This window comes from Dendropsophus ebraccatus, chromosome 14, assembly GCF_027789765.1.
Source record: "Dendropsophus ebraccatus isolate aDenEbr1 chromosome 14, aDenEbr1.pat, whole genome shotgun sequence".
NCBI classification, from domain to species: Eukaryota; Metazoa; Chordata; class Amphibia; order Anura; family Hylidae; genus Dendropsophus; species Dendropsophus ebraccatus.
This window is the reverse complement of record NC_091467.1, coordinates 39,945,901-39,970,501: the sequence shown is the minus strand read 5'-3', so window position 1 is coordinate 39,970,501 and position 24,601 is coordinate 39,945,901.

The window sequence follows — 24,601 nt, the reverse complement described above, 5'->3', positions numbered from 1 at the left end:
TTGGTTTCAAAGTTGGGGTACGATGGGTTGACATCAGGAAATGCTTTCAATGTAACAATGACAGAATTCTATCCCGTCAAAACATACAGCTCATGTGTACAGTTCTATTACGGCCCTTTGCACTGGACTATAGGCTTTATGACGGAAGTCGGGCCGCGCACTCAGCTTCCGGTATTGCTGCCGGCCTGTCAGACGCGCCATCGGCGTCCCTGGTGCGTTCAGCTATTTATTATTACTGTGTTGCTGACTGGCAGGTGCAGCTGTCTTAAATACATAAATATCTGGATTTGTAAAGAGTTTGTAAGCTACAAAGGAGGGAACAAAATCAGCGATAAACTTTTTATTATATGGGATCAGTAGTATAAGTTTATGATGGACACCTCAACAATAACACTATAGATAACATCAAAACTTTTCACAGATGTTGGAATCAATAGTGGTCAAGAGCTGACTAATGCACTAATGCACTCAAATACAGTGATTACTATGGATTCATGCATATTGTCAAATTTTAAAACTAGGGATGGTCTGAACCGAGTTCGGTTCGGGTTCGTACGAACCCCAACCCTCGGTAATGATTCCCGCTGTCTGCCCGCTCCCTGGAGAGGGTTGATACAGCGGGAGGGCCGCCTGGAAAACTGGGATACAACCATAGCCATAGGCTGTATCCCAGTTTTCCAGGCGGTCCTCCCGCTGTATCCACCCGCTCCATGGAGCGGGCAGACAGCGGGAATCTGATGCCAAGCGTTCGGGTTCATAAGAACCCGAACCTCGGCAGTTTCGGACCATCCCTATTTAAAACTTTATGTTCACACAACGTTTTTTTTAGCTCTGTTTAAAACGACATCCGTCATTTTGATGTTAAAATAACGGATGTTATTTAGCGATCTAGCCTCCCCTTATTGCAATGACTGCTGTTTGTACATTATTCTAGTTTGGGTTTACTAATTGGCCTTTGGTTGCGGTTTAATTGAAAAGTCTATTAAATTTAATAGTTTTTCTTTTGTCACTGTTCTTTCTTCGTTTTTACTATGTTTGAACAACTAATAAAAAAAAAGTTGGCTGTTCGTTGCTCATTATTTTGACGTCTGCGGTAAAAATGTCTGTTATTCAATACATTGTGTGCATTGGACGTCCGTTTTCCCATTGACTTCAATGCTTTGCATTGCAGTCAGTTAAATCGCGGCAATAACAGACGTTTTTTTAAATAGCAAAATTGTCTGCCTTTTCTCTATTTTTGACGTTGTGTGAACATAGCCATACAGTGACATTGTCAATTTATCCTACACCCAGAGCAAAGATTCAGGTTGGCACCCCCTTGGTGTCAAGTGCACATTGGACTAAATGAAGCTATGTTAAGTATCATATGTGGATTGTATCTTAATCTTCCTAATAAGACCCATGCACAATAGTTGCTGCCCTTGGCATACTGTCCAGTTTGCATTTGCATGTGTTCACACCCAATGTCAGGTCAGGCAGGAAAGGATGTCCCCATAACCACAGAAGTAACTTGAAGGGGGGTGGGGGGGGGGCAACTTTTCTGCAGTTTCTTCGAACAGAACAGTAATATATCAATAACAATAATATCATTAACTCACAGATATCTTCTCTGGAGTTGCCCCCTTTCTTCTCCATCTGACCAAGATCTCTATGACTTCTTCCATCCTCTAACGGTACGCAACCGCATCCATAACGGATAACCCCCTACCTGCTCTGGGTCACACTGTGCTGGATCACCTTTTCTCCCGGCTTCTGGCACCTTCTCTTGTTCTAAGCTGCCCTCCTGGGAGATTGGGCTCCCTCTAGTGGCAGAAATGGCCTATCTACCCATATTTATAAGCACAGCCCACAGATTCTGGAGTCCTCTGGCATGTTCTCCTGAGGGTATATATAGTCTCTATCTCCTTACCTCTTTGCTCAGTTGTTGTTGTTTGTCAGTCAGCAACCACATCTGTGCTTCCTGGCTATCTGCCACTTCCTTGCGATATTCTAGCAATTTGGATCTCCATCTGTGTTCCAGCTTAGCTTCAGTATGATCTACTTCCTAATGTTGCTTTTCTAGAACAGATTAAGAGGACCTAGTCCTTTACTCCAGCATTCCTTCAGTTCTTCAGTCAGTGGTCATTGAGGTTCTTCTCTGAGGACATCGACCTGGGAGTTTCCCGCAGCAAAGTTCATCCTGTTTTGCAGCAGGTGCTGGTGGAAACCAGGAGTGTTAGGAATATGACTTTGCGCACCTCTGTCCGTGCCCGGTGGCCGAGGAAATGCTGAGTTTCTGTATGTGTTTTTTGCAACTGTGTCTGTCTGAATTGTCTTCGAATTTACCAGCCAAACCCGCTTTTCCTGTCAGACTTCTGGCAGTGCAGGAGTTACTGCACTGCTAGATCTGCTCAGCTGAACTTGATGCTGGGATCTGAGCTGGTTTGGACCATCCATTAAACATCTAAATTGTCTTGAATTTGATGGCCAGACATCTTCAGCTCCTCACTTTTGCAGCAGATCATCCTCATCCTCTAAAATAAAAAGCTATTAACTGGCTCAATAATGGGCCAGGCTTCATGAACATCAAAATAAAAAGCTTTTTACATAAACACCTCCCCAGTGTTCTTTTAGCTTCTACTCACTCCTTGCAGGTACCCCTGGAACTTCTGAGCTGGTCTCTGAAGTGACAGGCCACTCAGCAAATGCAGCCTGTCATTTCAGAGACCGGCTCAGAAGTTCTATTGGCAGCTCTGGGGAACGGGCAGAAGCTAAGCAGAACATCAGGGAGCATGGACAGGTGTGTATATATAAAGTGTATTTATTTATTACACATAGGGATGTGCATCTGGTGGCCGATGATTTTAAGGCTGGATTAAACGACAACAATCAGCCGATGATCAGCTGATTGCTGTCTTTATTACAAGGAGCCATAATCTGCTAAATCAGCCTGATCATCCAGTGTAATAGGGCCCTAAGAAAAGCTTCTCTTAGCATCGCACACTGCACCCTCTGAATATAATGCTGCTATATTGACTGTAGCCACATATTATATAATACACTAATCATAATATTTTATATTCCTTGATTGCCCTTGATTCTAGAGTGCTGTACAAGAAATAAGGGTTGACATACAGAACGTAACTGACAGACTGGCACTTAGGGATAAACAACCCTTCCTGAGAGGACTTACAACCTACAAGGTGAGGTAGGGATATAGTAGTTAAAGTTTGGTATAGAGTTTTTGTAGTTTGTAGCCTAAAAAAGTGGATTTTCAGGTTAATTTTGAAGGTCTTGATGGTGGGTGAGAGCTACATGTGTCAGGGTAGTGAGTTCCAGAGTAAGGGGAAAGCTGGAGCAAAATCTTGGAAGGTGTGTGAGGTGCAGACAAGGGACTAGTACACACTGGGGTCATTAGAGGATCAGAGGTTGCATGAGGGAAGGTTCACTTATGAGAGTTGTGGACCACTCAGAAGCAAAGTCACAGGAGTGATTTTACAGCTACACAGCTTACACTACTGTCCTCACAGTATCCAATATCTGCCACTGATAACTAAACTTCTCTAGCTCTCTCTAACCCTGCCTCTCCCTGCCTGGTAGAATACAGGGACATTGTCAATTTATCCTTTACCCAGGGCAAAGATTCCGGTTGGCGCCCTCTTGGTGTCAAGTGAACATTGGACTAAAGGAAGCTATGCTTATTATCGTGTGTGGATCTTAATTAGAGATGAGCGAACCTTAAGCATGCTTGAGTCCATCTGAACCCGAACTTTCGGCATTTGATTAGCGGAGGCTGCTGAAGTTGGATTAAGTCCTAAGGCTATGTGGAAAACATGGATATAGTCATTGGCTGTATCCATGTTTTCCAGACAACCTTAGAGCTTTATCCAAGCCCCCACTAATCAATGCAGAAAGTTCGGGTTCGGATGGACTCGAACCCGAACCCGGTTCGCTCATCTCTAATCTTAATCTTCCTAATAAGACCTATGCATAATAGTTGCTGCCCAGAGTGCATTTAAAATTTTTAGAACGTTTATACTGAAGTTCATCCAAAATGGCGGCCACACACAGTATATTACATTATAGCAAAATCACTGGTGCAGCTACCTGAGATCACACAGTCGTAAGGGGTCCCTTTGCCTGTCAATCATACCCACAGAGATGGAATAAAACTACTTGTTCTCCAATGTAAATCTACCCCGCAGATGCGTCTGGCAGCCTCATGCTGATTTGTTCCCTTAATCTGCCAGACTTCACTTTCACATTAACCAGGTACCCTTTGTTCTGCTAAGCAAGGGCAACTAGTTAAAGGGAATATCCAGCGCTATAAAAACATGGCCACTTTTTCCCAGAGACAGCACTGCTCTGGACTCTAGTTCAGGTGTGGTTTGCTGTTAAATGGGTTATCCAGCGCTACAAAAACATGGCCACTTTTGTCCCGCTCTTGTCTCCAGGTCAAATGTGGTTTGCAATTAAGCTTCATTTACTTTAATGGAACTGGGTTTCAAACCCCACCCAATCTGGAGACAAGAGCAGTGCAAAAGTGGCCATGTTTTTGTAGCGCTGGATAACCCCTTTAAGCTTACTTCAATGGAATTGAGTTACAAAACCCCACCCAGACTGGAGACAAAAGCCGAGAGCAGTGGAAAATCCCTTTTAACCCTTTAAGGAAGGAGCCTAACACTTTTATTTTTTGGTCTATGGGGTCATGTGAGGTGTCATTTTTTTGTGGCATGATGTGTACTTTCTATCGGTACCTTGATTGCATATATGCGACTTTTGATCACTTTTTATTACAATTTGTCTAGATTTGACATGACAAAAAAATCTGCAATTTTGCACTTTGGCAGGTTTTACACAGTTTACCGTGCAAGATCATGAATATAATAATGTAATAGTTCAGGCGATTACGCATGTGGCTATACCAAATATGTATGTTTGTTTATTTATTTTTATTTATAAAATAGGAAAATTAGGGTGATTCAGACTTTTATTAGGGGAGGGGATTTTTTATTGATTAAAAAACTTTTTTTCATTTTTTTTACTTTAACTTTTAGTCCCTCTGGGGGACTTTTATCATTACTGTAGAGATCTCTCATAGAGATCATTGCAGTGTACATGTAATACACTGATCCATGAGATCAGTGATAGATTGCTTCTGGCTACTGCAGCCCTAAGCAATCTATTACCGAGCTGGGCCCGGCCAAGTAGGCAGAAGGGATCGCCCCTACCTAGACATCAGGGATGGGCCGTAACAGCTAGTTAGATGCAGCTATCAGCTTTGACAGCTGCATCCTACAAGCTAATTAGCCGGGTGAGGCGATCGGCTGCGGCGGCTTATACGTGCAATCCTGGGCTGTACATAACAGCTGGGTGCCATGCTGCGGAGAGGGCTGGTGCCGTGAGCCCTCTCTGCATCTCCTTAATGGCGATGAGTATACTCGTCATGCGTCGTTAAGGAGTTATATACTTGAATCTTTTATTGATTTTAAAGAAGCTTGTTACTCAAATCGAACACTCGAGTATTGAAAAATACTCGACTTGAGTAACACACATTCAAGTATTTTGGTGCTCGCTCATCTCTATTGGTCAAGTACAGAAAGACAAAGTATTATCGTTCAACAGTTATTGTACTTTACTGAAACATCAGGTACAATGGTTTACAGTCTGTTATCTGTAGCCACTGATGGCTATACCAATTCAAAATGGCCACTGGCCAAAGATGGGTAAATAAGTGCAAATTTCTCTCTCAACTCATAACTTCCAGAGGATTCAATTGTGCCCCCCCCCCCCCTTCCCACACAGACGTTTCAGCTTGAAGTTCCAACGGTCCTATAGGCTCCATTTTATGCGCAGGTAGATATCACTATTCGACCAAAGAATTGACGTGAATTCTTTGGATGGATGGCAAAATCCTCCTGGACATAGAATGGAGCCTATGGCAGGAGCGGAGCTTCAAGCAGGTGTGCGCACGGAATCTATGGGAAGTTATCGAAGCGGATTCTGTAGTGTAGACATACCACTACTCCTTCTGTTCCACTAATTGATTCCACACCCTACTTTACTCTGCTGAGTTCTTCTCGCCACTTAATGGTTAACTATGGTTTGGTTTAGCGTTTGACATCTGGTTTTTCCATTCACCCTTGCTGTTTCTGTTTCCGTGTGTGGTTCAATTGCATTCTGGACTGGGTCCCTGACCTCCTATAAAGTATATCAATGCCCTGAATTCAATGCTAGCTATTAGACTAGGTTCCCTATCAAGCTGGTATTCCCTGTGTTCATCTCTGTGTTATCTCCTGTCTCTCTGTACCTGACTTCCCTGGTTATCTGGCTTCCTGACCTTTTGGCTTTTGTGACTAGACCATTTTCTGGATTATGTTTCTGTATTTCTGCTGCGTTTGTAACTAGACAGTCTTTGACTATGTTCCCAGTATTTAGTATTCAGTCAGTATTTTGCAACCAAAACCAGGAGTGGGTTGAAAACACAGGCTATGTTCACACACTATTGAAATTGAGTGGATGGCCGCCATTTAATGGCAAATAATTGCTGTTATTTTAAAACAATGGCCATAGTTTTTTTCACAGTATTTTCATAGTATTTTCACACAACGTTTTTTTTTCAGCTGTTTAAAATGACGACAGCCATTTTGAGTTTAAATTAACGGACGTCATTTAGCAGCCTGTCCTCCCTTTAGTGCAATTACTGGTGTTTGTACGTTATTCTAGTTTGGGGTTACTAATTGGCCTTTGGGTGTGGCTTAATTGAAAAGTCCATTGAATTTATTAGTAAAAACAGAGAATACGGTAAAAATAGAAAAACTGTGTGTGAACAACTAATAAAAAAAGTCCACTGTTTGCAAAAGGTGTCTGAAAATAATTTGAAATTATTTTGAAGTCTGCGGTGAAAACATCCGTTATTAAATACATTGTGTGCATTGGACGTCTGTCTTTTCATTGACTTCAATGTATTGCCATTGCAGTCAGTTAAATAGCGTCAATAACAGACTTTTTTTAAATATCAAAATCATCCGCCTTTTCTGTATTATTGACGTTGCGTAAACATAGCAAATCTGTGTGTTTAACCCCTTAAGGACAGAGCCTGAAATGGCCTTGAAGACAGAGACAAATTTTATGAATATGACCTGTGTCACTTTATTCATTAATAACTTGTGAATGCTTTTACCTATCCGGCTGATTCTGAAACTGTTTTCTCGTGACATATGGTACTTCACATTTCTCATAAACTGGAGTCGATACTTATAACAAATCTTTATGAAAAAACCCCAAATAACATGAAAAATTTTGAAAAAATGCATTTTTCCAACTTAAAAACTTTTCTGCTTATACAGAAAATGGTTATGCCACACAAATTATATATTAAATAGCATTAGCAATATGTCTACTTTATGTTGGCGGCATTTATTAATCTATCTTTTATTTTTTTAGACAACAGGAAGCTTAAAGCGTAACTGTCATTTCAGGGTCATTATCCTGAAAACATTAAATAGTACAATACAGTACAAGCGATTTTAAGAAACTCTGTAATAGGTTTTATGTACTAAAAGAGTTTCCTTCTGTACTGAAAAAGCAATCTCCCAGCCTCCCCCCTCACATCAGAACAAGCAGGATTTCTGTCTCCATTATGTGGCTATGGAGAGGGGAGGGGCTTTTAGGAGTGACTGAGCACGGAGGATTTCTGCAAAGCACAACACCCTGCAATCTTCTCTCAGTAACATCATAGATAAGCACTGACCTTTCTGACACCTGAATTTAGCGTTTTAGGTGCCCAGAGAGTCTACAAACAGCTGACCTTCATGTCACCTCTTCCTGCTCCCTCATCTCCCTCAGCCCCTCCCCCCTTCATAGGCTTACAATGGAGAGAGCAGAGCCCGTCTTCACTGGCTTCTCTGTAATGAAGACGTGTTTGCCTGATAATGCACAGATAAGAAGTCAGGGGGGGAGGCTGGGAGATTGCTTCTTGAGTACAGAAGGAGGCTTTTTTGGCTGATGAAACCTATTACAGAGTTTCTTTAAATCGCTTATACTACTGATTTCTGCAAAAAAAAAAAAAAAAACATGACAGTTACGCTTTAAAACATTAGCATCAACTTTCCATATTTTTAGTAAAATTTCAAAATTAGATATTTTTAGGGACCTGTTCAGGATAAAAGTGTATTTGAGGGGACTGTATGTTAGAAAGTCCCACAAAGCACCCCATTTCAGAAACTGCACTCCCCTAACTCTGCAAAAGCACATCCAGAAAGTTTTTTTAACCCTTTAGGAGAGTCACAGAAATAAAAGCTAAGTGTGTAAGAAATTTGAAAATTTTAATTTTCTGTGCAGAGATTTCATTGTGATCCAATGTTTTTCATAATTATAAACCTATTACCAGAGAAATGCACCCCAATATTGATTGCCCCGTTTCTGCAGTTTATAGAAATACCCCATATGTGGCCCTATTTCGCTATTTGACGCAACGACAAGCCTCAGATATAAAGGAGTACCTAGTGAATTTCAATGCCTCCGTTATATTTAGGCTCTGGGGTGCCAAAACCTAAAAATACCAATAAAGGGAAACCATTTAGAAAACTACAACCCTCAAGGAATGTAAAAAGGGGTGCAGTGAGCATTTTGACCCTACATGTGCTTTACAGATTTTCAGAACAATGTGGCCTTAAAAAAGGAAAAATTACATTTTTTACACTAAAACGTTGTTCTAGCCTTCATTTTTCATTTTTACAAGGGGATAAAAGAAAAAAAACAAACAAACGTGTATCGCAGTTTCTCACGAGTACGGAAATACCCCACATGTGGACATAAAGTGCCAAGCGGGCGCAGGACGAACCTCCAAAGGGAAGGAGAGCCAATTGACCATTGGAAGCTGGATTTTACTGGAATGGATTTCAAGGGCCATGTCGCATTTACAGAGCCCTCATGCTGCCAAAACACAGGACACCCCCCACAAGTGACCCCATTCTGAAAACTAGACCCCTCAAGGAATCTAACAAGGGGTGCAATGAGGATATAGACCCCACTGGTGATGGGCACAAATGTCGAACAATGTGACGTCAAAGGGAAATTTTTAATTTTTTCACTTTCACGGCACAATTGTGCCCATAATCAAGGGGTCCATATCCTCAGTTTACCCCTTGTTAGATTCCTTGAGGGGTGTAGTTTCCAGAATGGGGTCACTTGTGGGGGTATCTACTATCTTGGCAGCACGGGGGCTCTGTAAATGCGACATGGCGTTCATCATCCATTCTGGCCAAATCCAGCCTCCAAAATCCAAATGGCGCTGCTTCCCTTCGGAGGCCTGCCCTGCGCCCACATGGCACTTTATGTCCACATGTGGGGTATTTACGGACTCAGGGGAAATTGCTCTACACATTTTGTGTGTTTTTTTCACTTTTAACCCCTTGTGAAAATTGAAAATTTAAGGCTAAACCAACATTATAGTGTAAAAAATGTAATATTTCATTTTCACGCCACATTGTTCCACATTTGTGCCCCTCACCGGTAGGGTCCATATGCTCACTACACCCATTGTTACATTCCCTGAGGGGTTTAGTTTCCATAATGGGGTCACTTGTGGGGTGGTTCAACTGTCTTGGCAACACAGAGGCCTTTTAAATGCAACAAGGCCATCGAAATCCATTCCAGCCAAATCCAGCCTCCAAAAGCCAAATGGCGCTCCTTCCCTTTGGAAGCTTACCCTGCACCCGTCTGGCACTTTATGTCCACATGTGGGGTGTTTCCATACTCAGGGGAAATTGCTCTACACATTTAGTGTTTTTTTTCTGTTTTAACCCCTTGAAAAAATCAAGACAAGATCAATGATTTAGTGTAAAAATTAAACATTTTTATCACTAAATGTTGGTCTAGCCTTGATTTTTTCTATTTCCACAAGGGGTTAAAAAAGAAAAGCAAAACGTGTAGGGTAATTTCCCCTGAATACGAAAATACCCCACATGTGGATATAATGTGCCATATGGGCACAGGGCAAGCCACCAAAGGACAGAGCACCATTTAGAGGCTGGAATGGAGGATGGAGGCCATGTCGCATTTAGAAAGCTCCTGTGCTGCCAGGACAGTGGGAACTCCCCACAAGTGACCCCATTATGGAAACTACACCCCTCAAGGAATCTAACAAGCGGTGCAGTGAGCATATGGATCCCACTGGTGACTGGCACATATGTAGGACATGTGGTGTGAAAATAAAAAATGCATTTTTTTTTTCATTTTCACAGCACAAATGTGCCCGTCACCAGGGAGCCATATCCCCGCTGCCCCCCTTGTTAGATTACTTATGGGGTGTAGTTTCCAGAATGGGGTCACTTGTGGGGGGTTTCTACTGTCCTAGCAGCAAAAGGGCTTTGTAATTGCATCATGGCAAGCCTCTAATGGGACAATTCTAATTTATTTGGGGGTATTAGGATAATTATTAGTTTATACAGTTGAAAAGGACAGGTGTCCATCAAATTCAACCTGTGTTGATCCAGAGGAAGGCAAAAAAAACCTTGTGAGGCAGACAACAGTAGCCTCATCACAGGGAAAAAATTCCTTCCTGACTTCATAATGGCAATCAGAATAATTTCTGGATCAACATGACCCCTGAAATAGGAATAAGGGACAGAATTTAGAAAATGTGGAACTCCAATGAGGTGTGGTACGCCTTGAAGTGATCCAGTATGCAGAGGCGGGGGTGATCAGGACAGGTGGCACACTGGAAAATGGTGTCTTTCCTGATCCCCCTGTTACACCACACTCTGCCCTTCTTCTGGGGTCTCCTGTTTTCCAGTGTGGGGAACGTCACCTGGAAAATGTTGCCCTGGTGCGATATGGGGTCCTTCATATCCAGAAGCGCTGGGTCCGCTCCATGGCTGCTAAATATTAGGGCTTTATTACTGCTTCTGATATTTTCGGATTGTTCCGCAAGCTACAGTAGCTCGGGCAGCGAGGGACCAGAAGAGGGGGGTTCTGGTATAAAAGTTATCCCCGTACAGGTGGTAACCTTTTTCCAGCAGTGGGAAGATGAGTTCCCGAACGATCTCCCCACTAACTCCGAGGATGGGGGGGCATCTGGGGGCTGGATTCGGGTGTCCCTTCCTTCATACACTGTAAGGATACATACACTGTGGAATGGCGAAAGATAACCCTTTGTGCATTCTGCAGCTGGCACCCGTGTCACTCTCCATTCTATGCACGGGCACATTCCACCCTCTGTCCAAAGAATGAACGTGTTCATTCTTTGGACGGATGACGGAATCCGCCCGTGCATAGAATGGAGTCTATGACACGGGTGGAGATGCGCGCCTGCATCAGTCCGCCGGTGGGTGCCAGCTGCGGAATGCACAAAGGGTTATCCTTTGCCATTCAGCAGTGTGCACGTATCCTAAATCTGTAAGTGTACCCTGTGGTACTCTTACAGAGTTTGGAGAATTTCACGCCATACCGTCATCTCTTATTGGGTCAGTTCTGGCGGAAAAGACGTGTCTGTGGGGCAGCGTACGCTACGCTACCCCTAGACACGTCACTGGATGATGAGGATGAGGATGAATGGAGGAAAGAAGGATCCTCCCATTCATCCTCACTGGCTGTTTCGGTGTCGGAGGCAATAATAGCGTATGCGTCCGATGCCGAAAACACCCTGGGGGCCATCTTTATACGGGGACTAGTATATGGGGTATGTAAATGGTGTACTGGTGTAGTGTAAAACTTTATTTTATGTAGTGTGGTGTAATGTAGTGTTTTTTAAGTTTTTTTGACAGTAAGAAAAAATATACCTACGCCAGGAAAGAAGTGGCGGTAGGATATGGGGGAAAAAAACGCCCCTACGCCAAAAAGGAGGAGTTGCTGATCAGCGGCACGCTTACGTGCGATGCTGATCAGCACTCAGCGGCATTAGGGCGCATAAAAAGTAAAAAAAATTTAAAAGAAAAAAAAAAAACTTTTTTTTTTACCTAAAGCAACTGATCAGTGAATGACATTCACTGATCAGCCGCTAGGGGACAGTAGAGCGAAGCTGATGAAGACTGCCGAAGATAGGGGCGACGGAAAAGCCCGAAGAGCCGGAAATTGCCGTTGGGACCCGACCCAAAAACCACCGAACCCGGAAGTGAACCGAAGAGGACGCACAGACCGCGGATCCCTGCAGAACCCAGGGACACTGGTCTTTAACGCTTTGATTGCCGTGATGGGCCGGCCGGCACTGGCCGGCCCATCACGGCGATTGTGGGGTGGCATCGGCGCCATGTTTTCTCTGGACACTAATGGCGATTGGTGCTGTCACTGACAGCACCAATCGCCATTGCTTTCCGGGTCAACAGGTCACCGATGACCCGGAAAGCTGTATTCAGCTGCTATCGGCTGATCTGTTTTGATCAGCCTATAGCAGCAATCCGCCCCCGTTAACCACCCCCCGTGCCGACGAGCAGAGATGGCCTGCTATACATTATAGCAGGCCATCTTCCCCGATCGCTGTGTGTGTACACACAGCGATCGGGAACACCACAGGCGTAAATGTATGTCCGTTTGCGTTAAAGACCACCGTGCGGGGTCGTACATTTACGCCCGCAGTCGTTAAGGGGTTAATAGGGCCTTTAGTTTGCATTTAGACAGTTTTGTCCTTGTGGGTCAATGTAACTTTTGTATATTCAACTGTGCCTTCAGAATGTAGAAAATTTATAGTACATAGATGGCTTATCTGTTGTTAGGCAATATACAGTATATATATATATATATATATATATATATATATATATATATCTGCTGGTACATATAAAACATGTTATGACATTGTTTGGCTTTTGTGATTTGACCATTCTCTGCATTGTGTTTCTGTACTTCTGTCGTTACCCGCAGCCGCTTAGGACTGTCTGAGGCAAGTAGACAGAGACAGTGGGTAAGGACCAGTTCTGGGTTCACTGTCCGTGTCTCAACACCCCTTCCCTGACCATGTGGCGCTAGATGGTTTCTGACAATTTGCCCAACTGGGCATACATAACAGAAACAATAACTGCCCAAAGGGTGTATAACATAGGGTCTCTAGCTTCGCAAGCTGCTGATGGTGGAACAAAATATAGGCTTGACCTTTGTCCTCTGAGTCTTCTGGGCATCCTCTCACCCATGAGAGTCATCGTCTTGTATGTCTTCTGACTTACAACTGCTGTTGTTTCCTGCCCTGGTACCATTTCCCACGAGACAAAGGTGCACTTGGGGGAAATGATGCTGGAGTATTTGCCGAATGGGTTCTTTCAGGAGGCTCAAGCCAGCATAATTGCCTCAGTGAGACAGCTGTATGCTCAGGAAAGCCTGATGGCCTCAGTGGGACTTCTGCATGCTGAGGAAAGCCGAACGGCCTCAGTGGGACAACTAAATGTTCAGGAAAGCCAGATGGCCTCAGTGGGACTGCTGCACCCTGGTTTCATGGAGCATCACTTAGATTAGTCTGTGCTCCACGGTTGACACCCAGTGTAATGATGATGACGGTGGGGATGGATCATGTGGAAAAAAAAAGGTGCAGAGACACAGTTCCCTCTGGCAGAAAGATGGGGACAGAGAAGCAGCTCTCTATTACTTTTCTACCACAGGTTTTGACACCAAGGGAGTGCTGACAGGTAAGCATACCATTGTTATTGTTTTATATACACCAGCAGCAATATATTAACCCTTAAAGGGACCCTGATAATTTAAATTTTTGCGTTTTTGTTTTTTCCTCCTTGTGCTTAAAAGGCCATAGCACTTGCATTTTTTCACCTAGAAACCCACACGAGCCCTTATTTTTTGCGCCACTAATTGTACTTTGCAATGACAGGCTGATTTTTTTCATAAAGTACACTGCAAAACCAGAATAAAGTTCAAAGTGTGGTAAAATTGAATAAAAAAAAAAAAACTCTTTTATTTGTTTTTTTTTTCAGTTTTATACGCTGTTCGTCCTGGTAAAACTGACTTGTTATATCTGTTCCTCAAGTCGTTATGATTACAACGATATGTAACATGTATAACTTTCATTGTATCTGATGGCCTGTATAAAATTCAAACCATTGTTAACAAATATATGTTTCTAAAAATCCCTCCATTCCCAGGCTTATAGCGCTTTTATCCTTTGGTCTATGGGGCTTTGTCAGGTGTAATTTTTTTGCGCCATGAAGTGTTCTTTCTATCGGTTCCTTGATTGCGCATATGCGATTTTTTGATCGCTTTTTATTACAATTTTTCTGGATTTGATGAGACTAAAAATGCACAATTTTGCACTTTGGGATTTTTTTGCGCTTACGCCATTTACCGTGCACGATCGGGAATGTGATAAATTAATAGTTCGGGCGATTACGCACACGGCGATACCAAACATGTTTGTTTATTTATTTATTTGTTTATTTTTATTTATAACATGGGAAAAGGGGGGTGATTCTGACTTTTATTAGGGGAGGGGGCTTTTTATTAATAACTAGAAAATGTACCCGGCGCTGCCCGGGTATAAAGTGTCAGTGTGTTAATTAGATTTGTTCTAAGGTGCCTAGGAGGCCAAGCTAAAGGTATTGTTTAATCTGAGTTAATCAGTGGAATTAGTGTATACCTGTAGTGCATAGTTGGAGGGGTTCTGTATACCCACAATGTATAGTTTTTAGGGGTCTCGCATATCTGTAGTGCATAGTTGGGGGGCTGTATACCTATAGTGCATAGTTGGGGGGGGTCCTGTATACCTGTAGTGTGTAGTTGGGGGGGGGCTGTATACCTGTAGTGTATAGTTGAGGGAGGTCCTGTATACCTGCAGTGTACAGTTGGTGAAGGTCCTGTATACCTGTACTGTATAGTTCGGGGGTCCTGTATACCTGTACTATATAGTTGGTGCTGTATACCTGTAATGTATAGTTGGTGGAGGTCTTGTATACCTGTAGTTTATAGTTTGAGGGTCCTGAATACCTGTAGTGTATAATTGGTGGAGGTCTTGTATACCTGTAGTATATAGTTTGGGGGTCCTGTATACCTGTAGTGAATAGTTTGAGGGTCCTGTATAACTATAGTCTAGAGTTGGTGGAGGTCCTGTATACCTGAAGTGTATAGTTTGGGGTCCTATATACCTGTAGTATATAGCTGGTGGAGTTCCTGTATACCTGTAGTATATAGCTTTAGGGTCCTGTATACTTGTAGTATAGAGTTGGTGAAGGTGCTGTATACCTTTATTATAGAGTTGGTGTAGGTCTTGTATACCTGTAGGGTATAGTTTTGAGGTCCTGTATACCTGTAGTGTATAGTTTGGGGTCCTATATACCTGTAGTATATAGTTGGTGGAGTTCCTGTATACCTGTAGTGTATAGTTTTGGGGTCCTGTATACCTGTAGTGTATAGTTTTGGGTCCTGTATACCTGTAGTATATAGTTGGTGGAGGTCCTGTATACCTGTAGTGTATAGTTTTGGGGTCCTTTATACCTGTAGTGTAAAGTTTTGGGTCCTGTATACCTGTAGTATATAGTTTTTTGGAGGTCCCGTGCACCTGTAGTGTATAGTTTTGGGGTCCTGTATACCTGTAGTGTCCTGTATACCTGCAGGGTTGTATTTACCCGTATGGCAGTGTTATTCAGTCACAGTGTGTCGGTATTGGTCATGTCTGGTATGGCGGTGTTATCCAGGCACAGTATGGCGGTATTGGTCAGGTCTGGTGTGGCGGTGTTATCCAGTCACGGTAGGGTGGTATTGGTCAGGTCTGGTATAGCGGTGTTATCCAGTCACAGTATGGCAGAATTGGTCAGGTCTGATATGATGGTGTTATCCAGTCACAGTATGGCGGTATTGGTCAGGTCTGGTGTGGCGGTGTTACCCAGTCACAGTTTGCCGGTATTGGTCAGGTCTGGTATGGCAGTGTTATCCAGTCACAGTATGGCAATATTGGTCAGGTCTTGTATGGTGGTGTTATCCAGTCACAGTATGGCGGTATTGGTCAGGTCTGGTATGACAGTGTTATCCAGCACAGTACAGCGGTACTGGTCAGGTCTGGTGTGGCGGTGTTATCCATTCACAGTATGGCGGTATTGGTCAGGTCTTGTGTGGCAGTGTTACCCAGTCACAGTTTGGTATACCTGTAGTGCCCTGTATATACATGTACTGTACAGATGGAGTAGGGGGTCCTGTATATACATGTACTGTATGGATGGAGTAGGGGGTCCTGTATACATGTACTGTATGGATGGAGTAGGGGGTCCTGTATATACATGTACTGTATAGATGGAGTAGGGGGTCTACCAGTTATTACTGTGGATGTTGTGAGGCAGCTTCCCTAGCAACCATTGCTCCCTGTGAAAATGAAAGCAGTAATCCTATTGGTTGCTAAGGCTCCAACTGCCTTGTCTGCTGCAGCTAATTATATCACCTGTGTTTGCAGTGAGGAGATTTTCCCATTCATCTCTATGGGGCGCCTCTCTTTCCCCTCTCCCTACCCTCCTGTACATCTGGCGGGGACGGGACCTTCGCAATAACCTTCCCGGGCACCCAATGTATCTGTGTGCCAAATTTGGGGTCAAACGGTTCAGGCATTTGGAAGTCTATAGAGGACAGACAGACAGACAGATGGACAGACAGACAGACAGACTTTCATTTTTATGATATAGATAACACTTTTATTTTTACTTTTACACTTATACTAGAAGCCCCCCTGGGGGACTTCTAGTATAAGTGCACTGATCTCTCATTGAGATCTATGCTGCATAGACACCAGGGAAGTGCTGCAGTAAGTAATCGGATGCAGCTGTCAACTTTGACAGCTGCATCCGATTACTTTATTAGCGGGCACGGCTAATGGCTACGAGCGGCTACGAGCGGCACCCGTGACCACGGAGGTTCAGAACGCGTGGAGGCGGCCCTGGACGTACGGGTACGTCCAGGGTCGCTTAGGTGTTAAAAAATGCTAAATGCCGGACAACCTCTTTAAACTGCAGCAAGCTGTAATGCCTCCTTACTCCCCCCTGCCATTCCTGAACATGCTTTGGACTTCAATGCGTCAATAAAGCAAGAGGAGAGGAGGCGTTCCTGCTATTTAGTAGCTTGAAAAAGCCTCTTTGTACCAGAGCATAAAAGCATTTTTCTACATCCTGGAAGCACAGCTGGATGTATGAAAAGTAACCTGTGTCACCTTGCCCTAACAGCTATCTAACAGTGCCAGCAGTTTAAATTGTGAATTATTGCTGACAGATACCCTTTAAAAACCTCAACCCTTTCAGTACTCATCAGCTGTTGCAAATCCCATTAGCAAATCTCTCCTGCTCTTTACAGTGTGTATATGTGGAAAGCCAGCCTTAAAGGGGTTATCCGGGTAACAAAAACAATATTCTAAATGATGCCCCTTCCAATACCTCACTAGGTCTAATATACATGTATAACTTATCTTGCACCCTTTCCCTGTTTCTTTTTTTTTTTTTTTCATTCTTATCTGCTCTGTACATCTAAATTCATCTTCTATATGTCCACTGTGACAACATGTGTGAACTCCTCTCTGGGGGCCAGGTTAGATTTCTATTGACTTGGTAACTCGGCTTCCAGGAGACATCATCTGCACCTGTTTACTGCTAGTGAATGTGCTGCTTCCATAGACTTACATGTGTCCATGAGACTAGGTCTCTGTAATATGAAAAGTTATAGTTCCTTCTCTGCTTGCTGTCAGTGCATGCAGACATATGTACCTGTCTTTTGTGTCTGTATATTGTAAGTGTTATGGATGTTCTTAGAGTCTGGATGGAACGAGAATGTTTTCATTCACAGTCAGCAAGCAGAGATCTAAACCTGCACTACACACAACCCCCCCCCCCCCCCCCGGTAAACAGATGCCCATTGTGCAGCTCATAGCTAAACCATGCTTGTGTCAGCTCTCCTACACCATGTGCACATCAGCTCTGCTAAATCATCAGTTAGTATGGAATATGTAATGGGGTAACGTGATGCAAAAACAGTCCTGTCTTTACTGTGCAATAGTAGGGCAGAAAAAAAAAGCTGAGGAGGCAAGTACGCAAACGGACCAATCAGGGAGATGCATGATGGGAAATTTTCTGGCCGGTGCCATCTTGGATATAGATCAGCTTTTATAAAAACTTGTAACTCAGTAATGGCAGCAGCTAGAAAGACAGGAGATGGCTCAAAATACTCAGGGGAACTTGGTGAGTAATAGCAGCTAGCATTTTTTTTTAAGCTCTTAGATGGATAACCCTTTAAGCTGACAGTTCTTCCTCATTCTTAGTTGCAGCTCTATGAGCTTACATAAAAAGAAAAAATAAATATACCTAAAATATCAGATGCTATATACATTATATTCATAATGTATGACATCCTAAATTCAAAGTAATATGCCTCGTAATGTTATTTGCACAGACATTGTAAATGTACAGTATGTCTGAAGGCTTCTGTACTGGTTATATAAAATGATCACATAACTGGGTCAATGAATAATTTGCATTAAATGTGGCTAGTTGAATAGGACAATAGCTTTGTTCTAGCTTTCTGAAGAATACTATTACATGTTCTCGAAACAAAATACAATATCTATTAGTGATGTTTCTAAATGTCTGTGGACGCAAGTGTCTTGTTGCATTATTAAGGAGGCTTATCAGTGCATTGGTCTGCAAGGCACAGGATGAAAATACTATTGCGATACAGCATATATAGTCTTTATGCATCAATATTTGGTTTTTTAGTTATTGGCCCAGATTTACTTAGGATATTGTTCCACATGTTTGTTTCTTTAATGCGCCAGGTTGTGGAGCATGGCCTTTCACCAGATTAGAAACATTTTAGGCTATGTTCATACACACACCATTTAATTAACTTTAAATTAGTGTTAATTATTGCTGAAAGTAAAGGGAGGCACTGCTGGCCTAGGGCCCAAATGCTCTATGCTATGCCAGATTGACTCCCTGCCACACCAATAAAAGTAGTTTTTCTTCAAAATACCGGCAGCGGGAAAAGGCCAACCCCCGAACCAGACACAGCATGAGGGCCTTTACTACGTGGTACCGGCGGTTTGAGAGTGGCTACATGCCAATACAGATTTGCTTTAAATTTATCAACACACATGCCCGAATGCAAATAAAGCTTGACACTTGGTAGTCAACAAAAAAACAGGTAATAGTAAATTTAGGCCACTGTGTGTAATGGCTTAACTTAAAAGAACATTAATATACATGTGCACAAGGCTACTATGTACTTTTACTGTGCAGGAGTATGTAGGCCTGAAAATTGTGTGGGCAGGTGCGGCATGTACCCCAGTGTTGGTAAATGTATTTAGAAACAAGGCTGTGGCACCTAGCTGGATCATTGCCCAAGTAAAGAAAAGCCTAGCCGGGACTCTGCTTTGTAAGGCTGTTCACACAACCTAAGTTAAGTATTAATCAAGGCCGTTGTTCCCGATTTGCAACAACGGCCTTGATTAATACTTAACTTACATTGTGCTGCAGCTAGAGGGAATCCCGGCCGGAGCATATACAGTGGCCGCACAAGCCTGACAAGTCACACATTGGCTCCGGACTCATGCTCCATTGTCGGCTATGGTGAATTAGGATGTGGGCACACACGGATGCATCCCAGCCAGGAGGATCTTTACAAACGCTGGCTGTTTTGTGACCAGGCCGCTCACAGATTCACCGGTGTTTTACGTTGTGTGAACATAGCATAACAGTGCAGTTGTGAGTAAAGTATTGTATTTCACAGAGTAACATCTTTGTTTGTGTGCTCAGTACTGCAGGGCTACGCTACATTGCAGATTTTTATGACTTATTTTTGCAAAGCAGAAACAATACAAGTGTTTTTTTTTGTTGTTTTTTTCTTGACATAAAAGTAATATGTAACAGAGTATTAACTTGCTGTCTTGTTGTCTTGTACTATTTGTGTAGTTTACTCCTGTACAGTATAATGAGCTTTTTTTGTTTGGCAATGTTATGTGAGACAGAACAATGTCAGAAATTAGATATATAGCTTAGTTTATATTTAAAGGGGAAGTCTATTCAAAATAATATAGTGAAAAAAATATCAGAACAGGTCCCTCCGGATTTACAAATTCTTTGTTAATTCTAATAGATTGGACAATTACGCACGGCGTGGTATATAATATGTTTATTTTATTTTTTATTTTTTTATGTGTTTTATTTTAAAATGGGAAAGTTGGTTGATTTAATTTTTTTATTGGGGGGGGGGGGTATGGCATATTTTTTGCAGCACAGCTCCTGTCAATGTGTTAAGTAAGTAATTGCAGCACTGCAGGGGTTAATGAAGGGCCACTGTGCGATTCCAGCGGCTCCTCATTAACAGTGAGGTCCCAGCTGCATATAGCAGCCGGTCCCCACATGCTATGAAGTGAGCTCAGCTCCTGAGCTCACTTCATAGCACCGCACTGACCCACTGGTGTACAGGTATGTCATGGGTCTTTAAGTGATTGGCTCCCATGATGTAGCTGTACCTCATGGGTCCTTAAGGGGTTAAGGGCAATCAATTGGGCTGATATTGTTCCCAGCTGCAAAGTTTAGATCTACTTTGCAGCTCCCCGAGGTTGCCAGCCACATTTGTGGCAGTTGCTGGGGAATATAGTAGTTTTATTAAAGCGCAAAAGGTTGGAAGAGGGGTGGCAACTAGTCATCTAAGGAGGGAGCTGCCCTGTGACTAGTCATGGTTCTCTACCGGTCAACGTGCAGTTCGGGAATGATTGAGAGGCAAAAAGACTCTTTAGTCACTGCCTTTCTGCCTCTCAGCAATCCCTGCACTGCGCACTGGCAGGCAGAGAACCGTGACTAGTCTCAGGTGGATGATTAGTTGCCGCCCCTCTCCCGGCCTCATGCACCCCAAAAAAACTACACTTTCCTCCCTGTAAAGCTACCACCACAGAAATGTCTGGTAGCCTTGGGGAGCTGCACTGTAGATCTATTCTGTGCAGCTGGGAACCATATTAGCACAATCCAGGGAGGGGGTGGGGTTGTCTGAGGGGAGAGGAGAGGGGAGCTCAATGGAGCAAGAAAATTTCAACAGTTCATTGAGCATTGGGTGATACTGTCCTCTTTTTGTAAAAAGATTCTGTCTATGTTGGGGAGGGTTTTAAATTCTCAATTGCTAAAAAGGTGATACCTGTTGGTTATCCTCAATTTTCTGCCAATGGTTTGTCCCTCTTGTTTCTAATTTCGCCCAAGTACAGGGAACTAGATAGATCACCCATCTGCTGCTTTTGCAGTTGATAAATGTTTTGATGTCATAGGACTTATTTGTGTTGGTGCTGTCGAACGTGCTTGCTTTTCGTTCAAAGGTGCAGTTTCTCCTCAGGCATAGGTATTGACCTTTGGGGATACCACATTTAAGGGGTGCTGGATGACAGCTTTCCCACCTGAGTAGACTGTTAGTAGGCATGTCTTTCCCATGAATCACTGTCTGAAGGTACCCATGCAGTGTTTTGAAAATTCTGACGTCTAGGAATGTGAGTGATTGTTCACTTTATGGGTGAAGGCCAAAATTATGTGATTGTTAAGGGAGGTCATACATTGTCACTTTAACCCCTTAGTGACTGCTGATAAGGCCTTCTACAGTGGTCACTTAGGTGCTTAATTCTGGATTTTTATGGGGGGGGGGGGGGGGGGGGGGGGGGGTCAGAATAGGTGTATGTGGTGCTCCTGTGCCAACATTGTCAAGTCATTTAAGAGGCTAGTCTTCAGTATATTATGGGGCAGATTAATCAATCTGCACCCCTGGCAAATTTGGTGGAAAAGGGGCAGATTTGCGTGCGCCTCTTAGTAAATCCGGTCATGTGAGTGGGGGCAGGGCCTGATAAAAGACCAGCATATGAGTATGGCGGTCTTAACGGAGAAGTCTAATGGGCCTATTACACCGGTCGTTTAGAGGAGCAAACGAGCGCTCTCAGTGCTCGTTTGCTCCTCGTTCCCCGCTCGCTATTCAACGCGGCTGCAGCGAGCGGGTGAGTGGGGGAGGGGGCGGCGGGGAGCTGCGGGGGGGCTGCCCGGGGGATTGCTGATCTTCCGGGCAGCCCATAGGATATAGCAGCGTCTGCTGCCGATGCTCCTATTCAACGGAGCGACGGCAGCAGATCGCTGCTATATCAGTCGCTTGTTTTTCAACATGTTGAAAAACAAGCGACTGCAACGATCAGCCGACATGAACGATGTCGGCTGATCGTTGCACTCTATTCCACGGGACGATTATCGTCCGTAGCGGCCGATATCGGCCGAATACAAACGATAATCGTTCCGTGGAATAGGGCCTTAATGCTGCATTTACATAGAACGATTATCGTTCGAATTTTCGTAATAACGATCACATTTGAGCGATAATCGTTCCATGTAAACACAGCAAACGATCAAGCGACAAGCGGAAAATCGTTCATTTTGATCTTTCAGCATGTTCTCAAATCGTCGTTCATCGTTCGCTAAAAATTCTTTGTGTAAACAGTCTTTCAAAGATTCACCCTTTGTAAAAGATGGGCTTAAGCAATCTTAAAAACGATTGCAATAACGATTTTTCTTACGATTTTTCTAACGATTTTCCTAACGATTAAGTCTTCTAAATGCTGATTGTTATAAAAACCAAATTGTTGCTTCAAAATCGTTAAACGATCGATTGGGCAAATTATCGCTTCGTGTAAACCCAGCATAAGCAGTGAGATTTTTTTTTTATAAGTGCCATAATATGCACTTACCTCCCTGGCTCCAGTGCTGTTGGACAAATACAGCAACTCTGGTCCCCTGGTCCGAAACTGCTTTCTTGTTTGAGAAGGGACTTGCGACGTGATGTTCCAGGCCCGCTCAGTCAGGGGCAGAGGTGGGACCTAGTTAGAGCAACTGACTGGCTAAGCGGGTCTGAAAGGTCACGTCCCAAAGGCATGGCTGTGTAGATTGCCTGTCAGCACAGGGCTGACATAGACAATGCACTGCATTACGATACATTAGTGTAAAACAAATAAAAAGTTTACAATAAATCCTTAAAAAAATACCCTCCAACCTTTCCCAATAATAAACATGCATTGTATTCCCTTTATATAATTGTTACAGAAAACACTTAAACACAAAATATATGTGTGTTTTGTATGGCGACGTCTGTAACGACCAAAGCTATAAAACTATTTTATTTCTACCGCACTACGCATGTACCAGAATTAATGTATTTTATCAATCCGCTTCAGAGAATATGTCATAAAAGAGATCAAAAAGTCATATATAACTTGGTATCAATAAAAACTACCCACAAACAATGAGCCTAGAAACCAGCTCCATCACTCGAAAGATAAGAACGTATTGGATTTTGCAATGCAACAACAGTTTTTGTTGTTTTTTTAAGGAAGATAGTTTCTATTGTGCCAAAGTGGTAATAGTTAAAAAAAAAAAATTATATATACAGTATGTGTATATATATATATATATATATATATATATATATATATATATATATATATACACAGCATGTGTGTATATATATATATATATATATATATATATATATATATATGTGCAAAATTGGTAACTCCATAACCATAGTGACGCATTAAATTTATTGTGTTATTTTTACTGCATACTGATTAGTTTAAGTTTAATATTAAAGAAAATACATGATAAAATACATTATAATTTCTCAGATTTACTAGATTTCTCACAAAAAACACACACACGATAGTGACAAAATTTTGCCCCTAACATTAAGTACAATATGTCACAAAAAAAAACTGCCTCAGAATTGCTAGCATATGTTAAAGCATCAGGGAGCTATAACCTCAAAAAGTGAGATGGGTCAGATTTTGAAAAATGAACCTGGTCATTAAGGGTTACGGAGAAAAAAAAAGATAAACACACTGCATTTCAGACATGAGCAATACAGCCTTGATCAAATCCTCACAAAATCTGAGCTTAAAGTCAGGGCCAAGTGAAAATTATGTCCAAACCATGCACCTCCTGTCCTTTGTCCTGTGAGGCTGGCCTTGCTTGACTAGCAGCCTGTTGCATAACTTCGAAGACAAATTTATATAGCTCAAGAAGGTATCCACCCTCCTTCATGTGTCTATGGAGCTATCCAGTCTGCATACAAAGGTTCTTGTGGGGTTTAGTTTCCATATTTATTTTTTGTCTGCCTTATTCGTATTAAATACATCTGGGAAACCACTCAGTTAGTTTGCCAGAAAACCATAAAAAAAAAAAAAAAAAAGAAGTGAAAGTCAAGGAAAAAACACATCAATACAGTCTCAGAAATAGTTAACATATTGAAAGCAACTGGGTCGATATCTTAATTTTTTTTAGCTTCATTGTAAATGTATTCATAAAGTATGTTAATAATAGTCGTCATTTAACAGGCTAATCTTTAGTACATTATGAAGGCAAATAAATCAATCTGCACGCCGGCGTATGCAATGAAAAAGGGGCAGATTTGCGTGCGTCTCTTAGTAAATCTGGCCATGTGAGTGGGGGCAGGGCCTGATTTAGGACCAGCATACGACCATGCACTTTATTTGCACCTTATTCATTATAATGCACTTTAGTGTTGGTCTAAAATATGCGATGTTTATGTCCAACATGTTCAAAGTGGAACAATTGATGTTAGTATCAGTGTCCCACCTCTCTTTTCCCCCGATGACGGTGTGCACATGCTCCAGTAGGGTAGTGAG